Here is a 16,140-nt window from a genome sequence, read left to right as displayed (position 1 = left end):
CACACCTTCACCCTGACAGTGTCTACAGATACATTTCTAAGGAGGAATTAAACCATTAACTGAATAACCACTGTCACTTTTACACACTATTTAAACTACGTGCCAAGCACCATAACCACTACAGCTCACCCCCACAGTGTTAGTAGACAAACAGTTTTCTAATGGTTTGACTTCTTACCTGGGGTCTGAATCCTGATAGTCAGAAGCTTTATTCACTGAGCTAAGCCCAGCAATACAGGTTTTAGCTCACTGGAAGAGAGCAATTAGCTGACACTCTTAGGCAATGAGGCTGGCCTGCACTGCAGGGCTTAGCTCAGGAGAGCTAATAGAAACTCTCTATTGTCCTTTGCTGCGGATGTCCATGTCTTTACCCATTCTATAATTTGTTTGTGTTTCCTTCTAGCACAAGAGTGGCGATAAGATAGGTTCTCATCTGTCATATATCTCCCACAATGCTATGCCATCTGGATATCTACCATCCTTGCAGGGTTGTATTTGTGAGCAGTGTATGTGCGTTTGAATGTAAGCACCTTTTTGTATAGAGTATATGTGTGCATGTAGGGGTGTATTTGTATGCACTGTTGCCATTGGAATGCAGTAGCGTACTTGTGTGTAGTGTTTACATTTGAATGCAGGGGTGTCTTTGTATGTAGTGTTAGATTTAAAAGCATGTGTGCTTTTGTGTGTATTTATATAATTTAAGTGTTTTAATACAGGATTGTGTTTTGTATTTAATGTTCAGATTTGTGTGCAAGGGTGTGTTTGGATGTTGTGTTGTCTTTTAAATGTGGATGTACATTTGTGTGTAATATTGGTGTTTGTGTGAAGCGGTGTTTTTGTATATAATTTTGGAGTTTGAATTCAGAATGAGGGGGGTATAGGGACACATGAAGGGGGGTATAGGGACACATGGAGGGCTGGGAGGGAGTTATAGAGACACATGGAGGCCTGGGAGGTGGCCTATTGGGACACATGGAGAGCTGAGAGGGTGGCTATAGGGACACATGGAGGGCTGAGAGGGGACCTAGTAGACACATGGAGGACTGAGAGATGGGGTATAGGGACACATGTAGGGCTGGGAGGGAGGCTGCTGAGACACATGGAGGGGGCTACTGAGACCCATGGAGGGGCTACTGAGACACATGGGAGTGCTAATGAGACACATACAGGGCTGGGAGTGGGCTAATGGGACAAATGGGGGCGGGGAAATGAGACACATGGAGGGCTGGGGGGGCTAATGATACACATGGGGCAAATGAGACACATGGAGGGCTGTAGGGGGAGCAAATGAGACACATGAAGGGCTGGGGGTGCAAATGAGACACATGGAGGGCTGGGAGAACTAATGAAACACATGAGGGGGCTGAGGGGGCTAATGAGACACATGGAGGGCTGTGAGTGGGGCTATAGGGACACGTGGAGGGCTGTAAGGGTGGGCTATAGGGACACATGGAGGGCTGGGAGGGGGCTATAGAGACCTAAAAAGGGGCTGGGGAGCTAATAAGACACATGGAGATCTGAGGGGGTAATGAAACACGTGGAGAGCTGGGGGGGATGGATTGAGACACATGGAGGGATGGGGTTCTAATGAGATACATGTAAGGCTGGAATGAGACACATTGAAGACTGGAGAGGGTGTAATGAGACAGATGGAGGGTTGGGTGGGGGTAATGAGACACATGGAAGGCTGGGGACGGGGCTATAGGGACACATGGGGGGCTATTAAGGCATATGGAGGGCTGTGGGTCTAATAAGACACATGGATAACCTAATAAGACACATGGGGGCACTGAGGGAGCTAATGAGACACATGGAAGGCTGTAGATGGTGGAATGAGACAGATGGAGGTTGGTTGGGTGGGGGTAATGAGGCACATGGAAGGCTGGGAACGGGACTATAGGGACACATGGGGGGCTATTAAGACATATGGAGGGCTGTAGGTCTAATAAGACACATAGATGGCCTAATAAGACACATGGAGGCGCTGAGGGAGCTAAGGAGACACATGGAGGGCTGGGGGATAATGAAACACATGGAGGGCTGGGGAGTAATGAAACACATGGAGGGCTGGGGGGATGGATTTAGAAGCATTGAAAAGTGGGGGGTAATGATACACATGTAAGGCTGGACCGGGTGTAATGAGACACATGGAGGACTGGGGTGTAATGAGACACATGGAAGACGGGAGAGGGTGGAATGAGACACATGGAGGGCTGGGGGATAATGAGACACATTACAGGGACTGGAGAGTGAAAAAAAGGACAGTCTTGAGGAAAAAAAGACACGGAGGGGTGTGGTGAGAAAGAAACAGAGTGGCTGGGAAAGGGGAACAGAAGACACACAAATGAGCTGAGGAAGACAAACAAGAGCACAGAGGGGCTGGGGAAGGGGAGAATGAGACACACAGAGGAGCTGTGAGGAAAGAGACACCCAGAGGTCTGGGAAATAGCCCCACAGAAGGGCTGGGGAAGGGGAGAATGAGACACACAGAGGAGCTGTGGGGGAAAAGACAGACAGAGATCTCACAGAAGATCTGGGGAAGGGGAGAAAGAGACAAAGAGGCTTGGGGGAGTGTAACTAATATATACCCCAACACGCAGGATTCAACTTAACAAAAGACAACACAGAGGAGAGATACGTCTACCGGACCTTAGAATGGCCGGACTCTTCGTATATGAGAGGAGACAGAGTCAGGAACGATCCGAGGTCAAGGGCACAGAGAGACAGCGTAAACTAGGACTAGCCGGGGTCTGGTACACAGTAAACAGCAAGCCGGCAAACAGAACAGATAAGGATAAAGAGATAACGTAGTCAGAAACAAAGCCAAGGTCAATACGAAGGAACACAACTGAACACAACAAGTGCTAAAGGGAACTGAAACAGAAACCACGATAGGGCAGGGAGTAAAGGGAGAGGTAAGTTTAAATAGTTTAAAAACGAATGTGATTGGCTCCTGTCACATCCACACCCCCAAAAGGTAAGTGTATGCGTGTGTAGGGCATGACAGGGGCCAATGGGAGCCTTTGACAATTTAGGCTCCCACTGTCTCTTTAAGAGCGCGCCCGAGACCCGCGGCGCGCTCTTAGATTCAGGCGGGACACGTGACCGCTTCTCGCGGTCACTGCCCACCTTCCTACTGAAGCCGTCGGATGAGCCGCAAGCGGCTCGTGCAGCAGCAGGACCGCGCGCGGCTCGAAGAGAGGTAAGTAACGCTACAGTACCCCCCCCGAGGACACGCCCTCAGGGTGGGTAGGCCCAGGCCTGGCAAGGAAACGAGAATGGTAAGAACGCACAAGACGGGGAGCGTGAACAGCATCAGCTGAAATCCAACTGCGCTCCTCAGGCCCATAGCCCTTCCAATGCACCAAGTTCTGAAGTCGACTCCTAAGGAAATGAGAGTCAAGAACAGCAGAAACTTCGAATTCCTCATGACCCTCCACAGAGACAGGAAGGGGAGCGGGAGTATGCCGGGTATAGCGGTTGCGTACGTAAGGCTTCAACAACGAGGTGTGAAAGACATTAGGTATACGCAGATTTTTTGGAAGACCCAAGGCATATGAAACAGGATTAACCTTATGCAGAATGGGATAAGGGCCAATAAAGCAGGGAGCCTGCTCCCAAGTATTACGCAAACCAGCCAAATGCTCATCCAGAACTGGCATGCCCTGTGAGGAGAATGCAGTCGGAAGAACAACAGGATGCTGGCCATAGACAATGTAAAAAGGGCTTTTGCCGGAAGAATCATGCGTGGCGTTATTCCAAGCAAATTCAGCCCAAGGAAGCAGGTCAGACCAATTTTCCTGCTGGTGAGATACAAAACAACAAAGGTACTGCTCCAGAGACTGGTTGGCACATTCAGCGGCTCCATTAGACTGGGGATGGTAAGCGGAAGAAAATGAGAGAGAAATGCCCATTTCCGAACAAAAGGCTTTCCAGAACCTGGAAATAAATTGGCTACCCCTATCTGACACAATTGATATGGGAATACCATGTAACCGAAACACTTCTCTAGCGAAGATAAGCGCCAGTTCCTTGGATGTGGGCAACTTGTGAAGAGACACAAAGTGAGCCATTTTGGAAAACCGATCTACTATCATCAGGATGACTGTGTTACCATTTGAAAGGGGCAATTCAACAATAAAATCCATGGATAGGTTAGACCAAGGTCTCTCGGGAACGGGCAACGGATGCAAAACCCCACACGGTACTCTACGAGAATATTTCATACATGCACAAGTAGTACAAGCACTTATATAGTCAGTGACATCCTTTCGTAAGGAATCCCACAAAAAATATCGAGAAACAGCTGACATTGTTTTGGTAATACCAGGATGTCCAGCAGTCTTAGTATCATGATACAATGACAGAATCTCTCGTCTCTCGGGAACATCAACAAACAACTTATCAATAGGCCTCTCGCTAGGTGCCATGCTTTGTTTTGCCTGTATGGTCTGCAAGAGGGATGAAGAAATAGACAACATAGTAGTAGTTATTATCCTGTCTGGGGGAATGACAGGAGTAACATCAACCTCTTGTTTGTCAGTAGTTTCGAACTGTCTGGACAGAGCGTCTGCTTTAATGTTACGATCACCTGGCCTATAGGTGATAATATAATTGAAACGGGACAACAATAGTGACCACCTAGCCTGCCTAGAAGATAATCTTTTAGCTTCACCAAGGTAGGATAGATTCTTGTGGTCTGTAAAATGAGGATAGGATCCTTAGTTCCTTCTAACAAATGTCTCCATTCTTTAAGAGCTAAGACAATAGCAAGGAGTTCACGATTACCCACATCATAATTCTTTTCAGCTTTGGACATTTGTCTAGAAAAGAAGCCACAAGGATGCAATGGCTTTTCAGGCGATTCTCTTTGGGACAAAACAGCACCTACCCCGATATCAGAAGCATCAACTTCAAGAATATAAGGCAGTGAGGGGATAGGATGCTGTAAAATAGGTTCAGAGGCGAATGTAGATTTAAGTTAGTCGAAAGCCTGAAGTGCCTCGGGAGACCAGACACGAGTATTATCACCCTTTTTTGTCATACGGGTGATAGGCGCTACAATAGAAGAAAAACCCTTAATAAAGCAATAGTTAGAGAAACCAAGAAAACGCTGAATTGCTTTTAAACCTTGTGGTAGAGGCCACTCTATGACAGCAGAAAGCTTCTGGGGATCCATACGAAAACCTTTGGCGGAAATCAAATACTCCAAAAACTGGACTTCGGATTGGTCAAATAAACATTTTTCTAGTTTACAATAAAGACCATTAACAAGTCTGTGATGAGTGTGTAGATCTGTAGAATATATCAGTATGTCGTCCAATATACAATTACAAATGTGTGAATAAAGTCTCTTAGGACGTCATTAATGAATTCTTTAAATATTGCTGGGGCATTGCAAAGACCAAATGGCATAACAGTGTACTCATAATGACCAGATCTAGTGTTGAATGCAGTCTTCCATTCGTGACCTTTCTTTATACGTATTAAATTGTATGCACCTCTAAGGTCCAATTTAGTGAATACAGTAGCATTTTTCAGCCTGTCAAACAATTCTGTAATCAAAGGTATAGGGTATGCATTTTTGATAGTGATTTTGTTTAGACCTCTGTAATCGATACACGGTCTTAAATCACCCCTTTTCTTAGATACGAAGAAAAACCCCGCTCCAGCCGGAGAAGAGGATCTCCTAATGAACCCCTTTTCTAGTGATTCCTTAACATACTCTTCCATGATACAGTTTTCTTGAATGGATAAAGGGTACACCCTGCCCTTGGGAGGCATAGTGCCAGGCAATAAATCGATAGCACAATCATAAGGTCTGTGAGGCGGCAATTTATCAGCTTCCCTTTTATCGAATACAGTCTTGAGAAACAAGTACTGAGGAGGTATAACAGTAGACAAAGGAGGAGTAGTAGGAACATTAATAGTATTTAAAGGGGTGACTTTAATCATACAAGATTCATGGCAGGCTTTGCTCCATGATTTTAATTGTCCCAGCTCCCAGTCAAAAATGGGATTGTGAGAACATAACCATGGGTACCCTACCACGATATGAGAAGAGGGAGAGGTGATAACCTGGAACTGAATGGTCTCAAAGTGTAACACCCCTGTGTACATGAATAATGGTACAGTTTCATGGGTAACGACTGGAGAACTTAAAGGTCTACCATCTTTGGCCTCAATGGCCAAGGGTATCTCCCTCTCTCTGATGGGAATGTTGTTTTTCGTAACAAACCCAGAGTCTATGAAGTTCTCAGCAGCCCCAGAATCAACCAAGGCTAGTATGCTTTCAGCTATACAAGTCTCTCCCGTATGAAGAGAAACAGGGAGAAGCAAACAGTTAGGAGGCAATTTAGGAGACTTAAATATCACACCCAAGGCCAGTCCCCTTTAAGGTCTTAGGTGCGAGAGTTTTCCGGAAGCAAAGGACATTCCTTTACCATGTGGTCTCTCCTACCACAGTATAGGCAGAGTCCGTCTCTTCTCCTAAGTAATTTTTCAGTATCCGAGAGTTTGCAACCCCTAATTGCATGGGTTCCTCCTCAGATACTTTAACACTCTCAGGTTTATCAACTCTGGGGTTAATAGGTGTAACCAAACGTCTATTCCTGTTCTTAATATAGAGCCTGTCACAAATTCTATTATCTATATCAATGAGGTAATCAATAAGGTCCTCTAATGCAATAGGAAGCTCCCTTGCCGCTACCTCATCCAATATAGTGTCAGATAAACCTTCCATGAACGCAGTAGTTAACCCATTATTGGTCCAATCTACCTGTGAAGCAAGGGTATGAAACTGAATAGCATAATGTCAGGGTACCTGAGGCCTCTACCTCTAAGGGAGGTAGAGACTTGGTGGTGTATCCGTCCAGGCGAGCTGTTTCCTCCGTTCCTCGCGGTTCATCCAGTCACTTAAACACCGGCCGCGAGGAATCCACGTCCTTTTCTAGCAGGACGCTCAATACGTGACGCCATGACGCTAGCACGAGCAATCTGTCACTCAAGTGTCCGATATCCAATCGGTACTTGTCAGAGGCGTGATTTCCATCCAGAGCCAGGGTATTTAAGCTTACTCCTTACTTCAGCTCATTGCCCTGTCGTGGTTCTAGCTTGTCTAGTCACTCAGTGCTCTGGTATTCTAGTTTGCTCTTTTGGTTTTGACTCGGCTCGTTGTACTACCCTGTTTCTCTGTTATCCCTTGACCCGGCTTGTCTCTCGCTTATCTGTCTTCTCGTTCCCTCGACCTCGGCTTGTCTCTGACTATTCTTTACTCTCGGTACGTTAGTCCGGCCATTCTAAGGCCCGGTATACGTACCTTTCCACTCTTTGTACTCTGCGTGTTGGATCCCTGTCCCGATCCTGACATTACGACAGGGCCAATGGATCCTGCAGGTACAAACAGTCAGCTTGGTTCTTCGGATCCCAGGTTTGACGCCATGGAACATAGGATGGATCAGATGGCTTTGGCACTACAGGCACTTTTGTCTCGTGCTAGTAATCCACCTGAGGAGACACGTACTCCTTCTATCTCTCCTGCAGTCTCAGGTCTAGAGGTAGCCACTGTAGGTGCTTCTTCCCGTATTACCCCACCAGTACGTTATGGCGGGTCACCGGAGAAGTGTCGTGGCTTTCTAAACCAGATTAGCATCCATTTCGAATTACAACCCCGCTCTTATCCTACAGATAGAGCAAAGGTTGGATTTATTATTACTCTGCTCATTGAAAAAGCTTTGAGATGGGCCAATCCTTTATGGGAGAATGATAACCCACTAGTCTATAATTATAATGCCTTTGTAGCTGCGTTTAGAAGAACTTTTGACCCTCCTGGCAGAAAGGTCAATGCAGCTAGATTAATGTTGCGCCTTAAACAGGACAATCGAACACTTGTGGATTATGCACTAGAGTTCAGATCCTTGGCGGCAGAAGTTAAGTGGAACGAACAGGCTTATATAGATGTGTTTTTGAATGGGTTATCAGATGTAATTCTTGACGAGGTCGCTACTAGAGAACTCCCTGAAAATTTGGAGGATTTAATTTCTTTTATATCTCGTATTGATGAACGCTTAAGAGAGAGGCAGAACACTCGAGATAGGACCCGTAGACCCTCCTTTAAACTAGCGCCTACCTTTCAAATCTCTGAGTTCGAAGACTTACGTATTCCTGAACCTATGCAGATAGGCAGTACTCATCTCACTGAAAGGGAGAGACAGTACAGGAGAAGGGAGGGTTTATGTATGTATTGTGGAGTCAGGGGTCATTTACGCCTAAATTGTCCCAATCGTTCGGGAAACGCTCGCACCTAAGTTCCTCTAGAGGACAGGCCTTGGGTGTTTCTACTTTGTCCTCTATTCACAACTACAAGGAGCTCAGGCTTGTGTTACCCGTTTCTTTAAAGTGGGAGAAGGGAGTAGTTAAGACTATGGCACTAATCGATTCTGGAGCTGCTGAGAGCTTTATAGATCAGGGTTTTGCTGCCAAGCATGCTATTCCATCCCAGTTAAAAGAGACACCTCTGGCTGTCGAGGCCATCGATGGTAGACCGTTACTTGAGCCTGTTATTTTCCATGAGACCATACCGATTAACTTGACTGTTGGCATCCTGCATAAAGAGGATATATCCTTAATGCTCATTTCTTCTCCGTCTATTCCCATAGTCCTGGGGTACTCCTGGCTGAGGAGACACAACCCTATTATTAATTGGGAATCAGGGGAGATAGTTTCGTGGGGAGAGAATTGTCAAGAAAAATGCTTGCGGAAGGTCTTACCTCTTGGATTAACTAATACATCGAATACCTCTGACAATCCTACAGAGACACAAATTCCGCCTCAGTATCTAGATTTAAAGGCAGTATTTGACAAAAAGAAAGCCGATACCTTACCCCCACACAGGTCCTTTGATTGCAAAATTAACCTACTCCCTGGTACCATGCCTCCCAGAGGTCATGTATACCCATTATCTATAAAGGAGAACTCAGTCCTAGAGGAATATATTCACGAGAACCTAGACAAGGGATTCATCAGGAGGTCCTCCTCCCCTGCCGGGGCTGGATTTTTTTTTGTTAAAAAGAAAGATGGTTCTTTGAGACCTTGTATTGATTATCGAGGCTTGAATAAGATAACCATTAAAAATGCCTACCCGATTCCCTTGATCACCGAACTCTTCGATCGTTTGAAGGGCTCTACAATTTTCACCAAGTTAGACCTCAGAGGGGCATATAACTTGGTGAGAATCCAGCAGGGACATGAGTGGATGACGGCATTCAATACTCGATATGGCCACTATGAATATACTGTCATGCCTTTTGGGTTATGCAATGCGCCAGCGGTATTCCAAGATCTGATTAATGAGGTTCTTAGGGAATTTCAGCAAGAGTGCGTCATTGTATACCTAGATGATATACTCATTCATTCTAGTGACATTGAGATTCATCACAAGCAAGTCAGGAGGGTTTTGCACAAGCTTCTCCAGCATGGCTTGTACTGCAAGTTGGAGAAATGTAGCTTTGATCAAACCCAGGTAACCTTTCTCGGCTATGTGATCTCTGGGGAGGGATTTAAGATGGATCCGGATAAACTCCAATCCATTCTAGAGTGGCCTTTACCCACAGGTCTTAAAGCCATACAGAGATTTATTGGTTTTTCCAATTATTATAGGCGCTTTATTAAGGGCTATTCTTCCATTATTGCACCTATCACTAACATGACCAAACAGGGGGCTGACACTAAGAATTGGACTACTGAAGCTCTCCTTGCGTTCAAGACTCTCAAGGAGCTTTTCGCTTCCGCTCCAATTTTAGTTCACCCTGACACTTCTCTGCCTTTTTTGCTCGAGGTAGACGCATCAGAGACTGGTTTAGGTGCTGTTCTATCTCAAAGGTTGGGTGTTGATAAACCATTACATCCATGTGGATTTTTCTCTAAAAAATTGACCGGTACTGAAAGCAGGTATGACATTGGTGACAGAGAATTACTAGCGGTTATCAAGGCTTTGAAAGAATGGAGACATTTATTGGAAGGTACATTACATCCTGTTACCATCCTGACAGACCACAAGAACTTGTCCTATATCGGAGAGGCCAAGCGTCTGTCCTCCAGGCAGGCTCGTTGGTCGTTGTTTCTTACCCATTTCAATTACGTTCTGACTTACAGACCTGGGTCAAAGAATTCTAAAGCCGATGCGCTATCTCGCCAATATGAACCCTCTGCTTCAGTTGAACCACTTTTGTCTTCCATTGTACCCAAATGCAATATTATTGCTAATACCAGTCTCAAAATTCATTCTCCGCTACTTGACCAGATCTTGAAGTCACAACATCTAGCTCCCGGAAACACTCCTGAGGGAAGAAACTTTGTTCCTCCTGAACTTCAACTGGAGCTCTTACAATGTTTTCATGAAAGTAAAATAGCTGGTCATCCTGGTATTCGCAAGACATACTCTCTGATATCCAAGGATTTCTGGTGGCCTTCACTTCGAAAGGATATTGAGGAGTTCGTCGCAGCTTGTGAGACTTGTGCCAAGACTAAACTACCTCATGCATCCCCATGTGGCCTATTACACCCCTTGGACATTCCTGAGAAACCTTGGTCCTGTTTGTCCATAGACTTTATCGTTGATTTGCCTGCTTCCAAAAGACAGACTGTTATTCTCACGGTGGTGGATAGATTTACTAAGATGGCCCATTTCGTGCCATTACCTAAACTTCCGACTTCTCCTGAATTGGCGGAGATTTTTGCGAGAGAAGTTTTTCGCCTACATGGGATTCCTTCAGAGATTGTTTCTGATAGAGGTTCTCAATTTGTCTCACGTTTCTGGAGATCCTTTTGTTCTCAAATGGGCATCAAATTGAACTTTTCCTCTGCCTATCACCCTCAGTCTAACGGAGCTGCTGAACGTACTAATCAAAAGATCGAACAGTATCTGCGTTGCTTTGTTTCCGAACACCAGGACGATTGGGTCGGTCTGATTCCTTGGGCGGAGTTCGCACACAATAACCTTGTTTGCGATTCAACTCGCTCTAGCCCTTTCTTCATGAACTATGGCTTTCATCCTTCGATTTTTCCTTCGGTTTCCTCTTCTCAGGGGATACCGTCGGTTGATGATCATGTCGCCAACCTGAAGAAATTATGGGATCAGACTCGACAAATTCTATTACATAGTTCCTCGCTGTTCAAGAAACACGCTGACAAACATAGAAGAGCGGCTCCTGTTTTTGTTCCTGGGGATAGGGTATGGTTGAGTACTAAGAATATTCGCCTAAAAGTTCCGTCCATGAAATTTGCTCCTCGCTACATAGGTCCTTACAGGGTTCTCACTCGTATCAATCCGGTTGCGTATCGCCTTGCTCTGCCACCTGCCTTACGCATTCCTAACTCTTTTCATGTCTCCTTGTTGAAACCCCTCATTTGCAACAAATTCTCCTCTAAGGTCCCCTCGCCTCGTCCTGTTCAGGTGGAGGGTCGGGAGGAGTACGAGGTCAGCTCCATCATTGACTCCAGAATTTCAAGGGGAAAATTGCAATATCTGGTCAACTGGAGGGGATATGGTCCTGAGGAGAGGAGTTGGGTACCTCAGGAGGACGTCCATGCTTCTCGCCTTCGCAGAGCATTTCACCTCCGCTTCCCATCTCGCCCCGGTTCATTCCGCCCGGTGGGCGTATCTGAGAGGGGGGGTACTGTCAGGGTACCTGAGGCCTCTACCTCTAAGGGAGGTAGAGACTTGGTGGTGTATCCGTCCAGGCGAGCTGTTTCCTCCGTTCCTCGCGGTTCATCCAGTCACTTAAACACCGGCCGCGAGGAATCCACGTCCTTTTCTAGCAGGACGCTCAATACGTGACGCCATGACGCTAGCACGAGCAATCTGTCACTCAAGTGTCCGATATCCAATCGGTACTTGTCAGAGGCGTGATTTCCATCCAGAGCCAGGGTATTTAAGCTTACTCCTTACTTCAGCTCATTGCCCTGTCGTGGTTCTAGCTTGTCTAGTCACTCAGTGCTCTGGTATTCTAGTTTGCTCTTTTGGTTTTGACTCGGCTCGTTGTACTACCCTGTTTCTCTGTTATCCCTTGACCCGGCTTGTCTCTCGCTTATCTGTCTTCTCGTTCCCTCGACCTCGGCTTGTCTCTGACTATTCTTTACTCTCGGTACGTTAGTCCGGCCATTCTAAGGCCCGGTATACGTACCTTTCCACTCTTTGTACTCTGCGTGTTGGATCCCTGTCCCGATCCTGACACATAATCAGCCACAGATCTAAAACCCTGTTTATTTCTCATTAATGCTATTACGGCATTCTTTGACCTTTTTGTTGTGTCAAATGTTCTACGAAAAGCAGTAAGAAAACTATTGAAATCATGAACCATAGGTAAATTGGCTTCCCAAATAGGGTTTGCCCACTCAAGTGCTTTGTCAGTAAGTTGATGCATCAAAAACCCCACCTTAGACCTATCAGTGGGAAAGGAACGTGGATACATCTCAAAGTGAAATTCTATTTGATTAATGAACCCTCTGCATGACTTAGCTTCCCCTTCATACCTAGGAGGGGGTGTTAAATGGGGCGAAGTATTAGGTAAATTGGATACTTCGGGAAGAAGCGGTGTAGGAGGGTTAGGTGCGGTTGCAGGAATAGTTCTAGACAAGAGCGTTTGGAGAGCTTGAGCTATCTGATCCATACGGTGATCCTGCTCTACAAACCTTGCCTCATGAGAAGCCATTTGCTGAGCCAAATCTGCGGGGTCCATGGCCCTATCGTAATGTAATGAATATATACCCCAACACGCAGGATTCAACTTAACAAAAGGCAACACAGAGGAGAGATACGTCTACCGGACCCTAGAATGGCCGGACTTGACGTATATGAGAGGAGACAGAGTCAGGAACGATCCGAGGTCAAGGGCACAGAGAGACAGCGTAAACTAGGACTAGCCGGGGTCTGGTACACAGTAAACAACAAGCCGGCAAACAGAACAGATAAGGATAAAGAGATAACGTAGTCAGAAACAAAGCCAAGGTCAATACAAAGGAATACAACTGAACACAACAAGCGCTAAAGGGAGCTGAAACAGAAACCACGATAGGGCAGGGAGTAAAGGGAGAGGTAAGTTTAAATAGCTTAAAAACTAATGTGATTGGCTCCTGTCATATCCACACCCCCAAAAGGTAAGTGTATGGGGTGTGTGGCATGACAGGGGCCAATGGGAGCCTTTTCACAATTTAGGCTCCCACTGTCTCTTTAAGAGCGCGCCCGAGACCCGCGGCGCGCTCTTAGATTCAGGCGGGACACGTGACCGCTTCTCGCGGTCACTGCCCGCCTTCCTACTGAAGCCGTCGGATGAGCCGCGCTACAGTAATGTACAGTAACGTATAGTAACGCTGCAGGGAGAAAGACACAAACAAAATGCATCTTCACTTGTGTCTCCTGCTCTCCCTGTAACTCAGAGTTGACCGGTGAGAGAAAGACGTTATATTAAAGGGACTCTATATTCACCAGAACTACTACAGTTTAATGTAGTGGTTCTGGTATCTATAGCCTGTCCCTGTAGGCTGAGCACTGTAAATGCTACCTTTTCAGACGGCCACTAGAGCTGCTTCTTAGTCCAGTGCTGCACAGTGTGCAGCACCTATGTTAAGTGTCTCCATGCTCTGCATGGAGGCACTGAATGCTCCCGTAGAGATGCATTGATGAGGAGCGGCTGATTGGTGCGATGAGATCATCCAGTTGTCAGCCAAAGTGAAGTGTACACTGTTATTACTTCAAAATAAACAAGATAACGTGATTTTTTTTTACTGCTGTGCAACAGCATACATTCACAATTTCAGTCCAATTACGAAACTTTCCTTAATATGTCAAGGTAGTTGGACTGAAACATTGATTATATGCAAATGCACGTCTGCTTACAATAAATCCGCTCTTTTGTTTACTTTGAAGCCTTATGAGTGCTTTCTTTCACGTTTGAGTGATAGTTTTCCGTTTCCAGGTTTTTTTCCCCGCTTTCATATCTGCAAACTATGCTGGCGCGATGCATTATGGGGCAGGTATAGAATGTTTTTCATGGGCTGCTTTTCATTCCCAGTCCGGCCCTGTGAGTGACCCTAAGTGCATGGTCCACCTGAAAGGCCCCACATCACTGATTGAATGGATGAACAAACATATTATCCACATGATTCTAATGTGTGTGTCTTCAGTCTTTTAATCTCATGGTTTCCTCTAGTTCCTGGAAAATGTGTTACTTAATGCTCTTTCCCTGCCACTCATAGATTTGAAAAACACTTAAAAAAAGGAAATGGAAAAATGGAATACTGGCAACACAGATAACTGCAACCAGTACGTTTTTATCCTCATTCAGACGTGAACTTTAGACCATTTTCTGTTATGACAGTTCCGCTGCTGTGACAGTTTTTAGACTCAAAGCAAAGACTGTCTGATATTCGATAATGACAGTATTTTCAGGTTTGTAAAAACTGTGTATTTTCAATGCATTCTTTTGTCCATTTAAAATCAGTAGCTTGTTCTTTTTAGCAGCCTTTCTTCTCTTTCATAAGAGAAACCTTGAATTAAAAAAACATGAATATCCTTGTTCTCACTGGCATTTAGCATCTGCAGTCTTATACATGGAAATCAATAAGTTAATTTCAAGGTGAAACCTTACTGATGTGCATGGTCTGTATCAAGTCGTAGTTAGTAAGTGTTAATTGGCCTACCTGGAACAATCAATAAAGACTATTTTCATATGCAGGTCAGTTCTACCTGCACATCTGCAAATCAGCAGATTTTGAGTGTAAATTAGGCCTAATTAAGCATTTTCTGGCTCATTTGTAAGTTTGCAAATAAGTAAGAAACTAAGAGTATAAAATGTAGCACAGTAGGCACGACAGACATAACAAAAAAATATGGAATATTTCATTTATAATGTGCATTATACTATGAGCTAAAATGCAATATAAGAATTGAAAGATTCATCTTTTTAGATTTTCTTTATGGTATATTGATATATTGGTACTATCAGTCTTTGGAGCAGGTGGAAATAGAGATAAGATTGATCACACACTCGGGAATGTTAGCAGCAAGTCTATTGGCAATCACCCAGGAACCCCAGGTGTAAATGTAATCTCACTGATACTAATCAGCTAGAAAATGTTTTGGTATGGTTGGCTGTATATACTCCCCCCCCCCCCCTCCCCCCTACATGTTCTCATTGTAGCTTGCTGTACTGTGCTTTGGCAATGCCTACATATAAGGCGTCATTTTACTTTGCTCTGATTCCCAAGGATCTAAAGTGAGATGAAAGTGCATTATAAAGGCTTAGAAGTCAATATGGTGCCTAATTTGTTTTCCATCAGCAGGCAAAGCTATGCTTTTCATTTTAACTTGACTAACTAAAGCATCACATTGTGCAACCAATTCCACAGATGTCCTATTTGCCATTGGGATGGGTTAAAACATGCATGAGGGTTTATTCACTAAACCACAAATTGCAAAGAATAAAAAAAATCAAAATGGAAAATTTAGACTATGTCTTAACTGTGACTATAACTGACTCAAATAATTTCACACACTTTTCTCAACAAAATGAAATGAGAGTAAATGACAATATTTGGTCTTTGGATATCTCCAAAATTATGAACTGTACCTCCTGCTCGATTCAAAACTGCACAAATGAAAGTCTTCAATTTCCCATCCTAACAGTAACCATTGATTCACACAGAGTTATTATTTTTATCATCAAGAAATATTTAACACAATAGCACACACACATATTGAAGAAACTCCAAACAAAAATTGTTTCAGGCACTATGAACAAATCAAATGCCTTTCTATCTGCACCCGAACGAATCTAGCCAACCTGGATTTACCTCTGAAGTCTTACTCAATGAATAAGACTTTACAGGTAAATTCCGAATGAATTGTTTTGTTCAATTGCAGATTAAAAGGGATTTGTTTCATTCGTAAAAGCTGGAACTCATTTGGGCACAAGTCTTCTGGCTACCATTCCATTGGGCATTGGCAACCTGGTCTAATTTATAAACTCTCTGCTCATACATAGGCTGCGTACAGACAATGCATTAAGGAGTTGTTTACATTTTGAGGAACTTGAGGACATCACCTGGTGGAAGATGGATGAATGGATGATGGTCTTTTTTGAT

Source organism: Pelobates fuscus, chromosome 7 (genome assembly GCF_036172605.1).
Source record: "Pelobates fuscus isolate aPelFus1 chromosome 7, aPelFus1.pri, whole genome shotgun sequence".
In the NCBI taxonomy this organism is placed as follows: Eukaryota; Metazoa; Chordata; class Amphibia; order Anura; family Pelobatidae; genus Pelobates; species Pelobates fuscus.
This window is presented reverse-complemented; position numbering follows the sequence as displayed.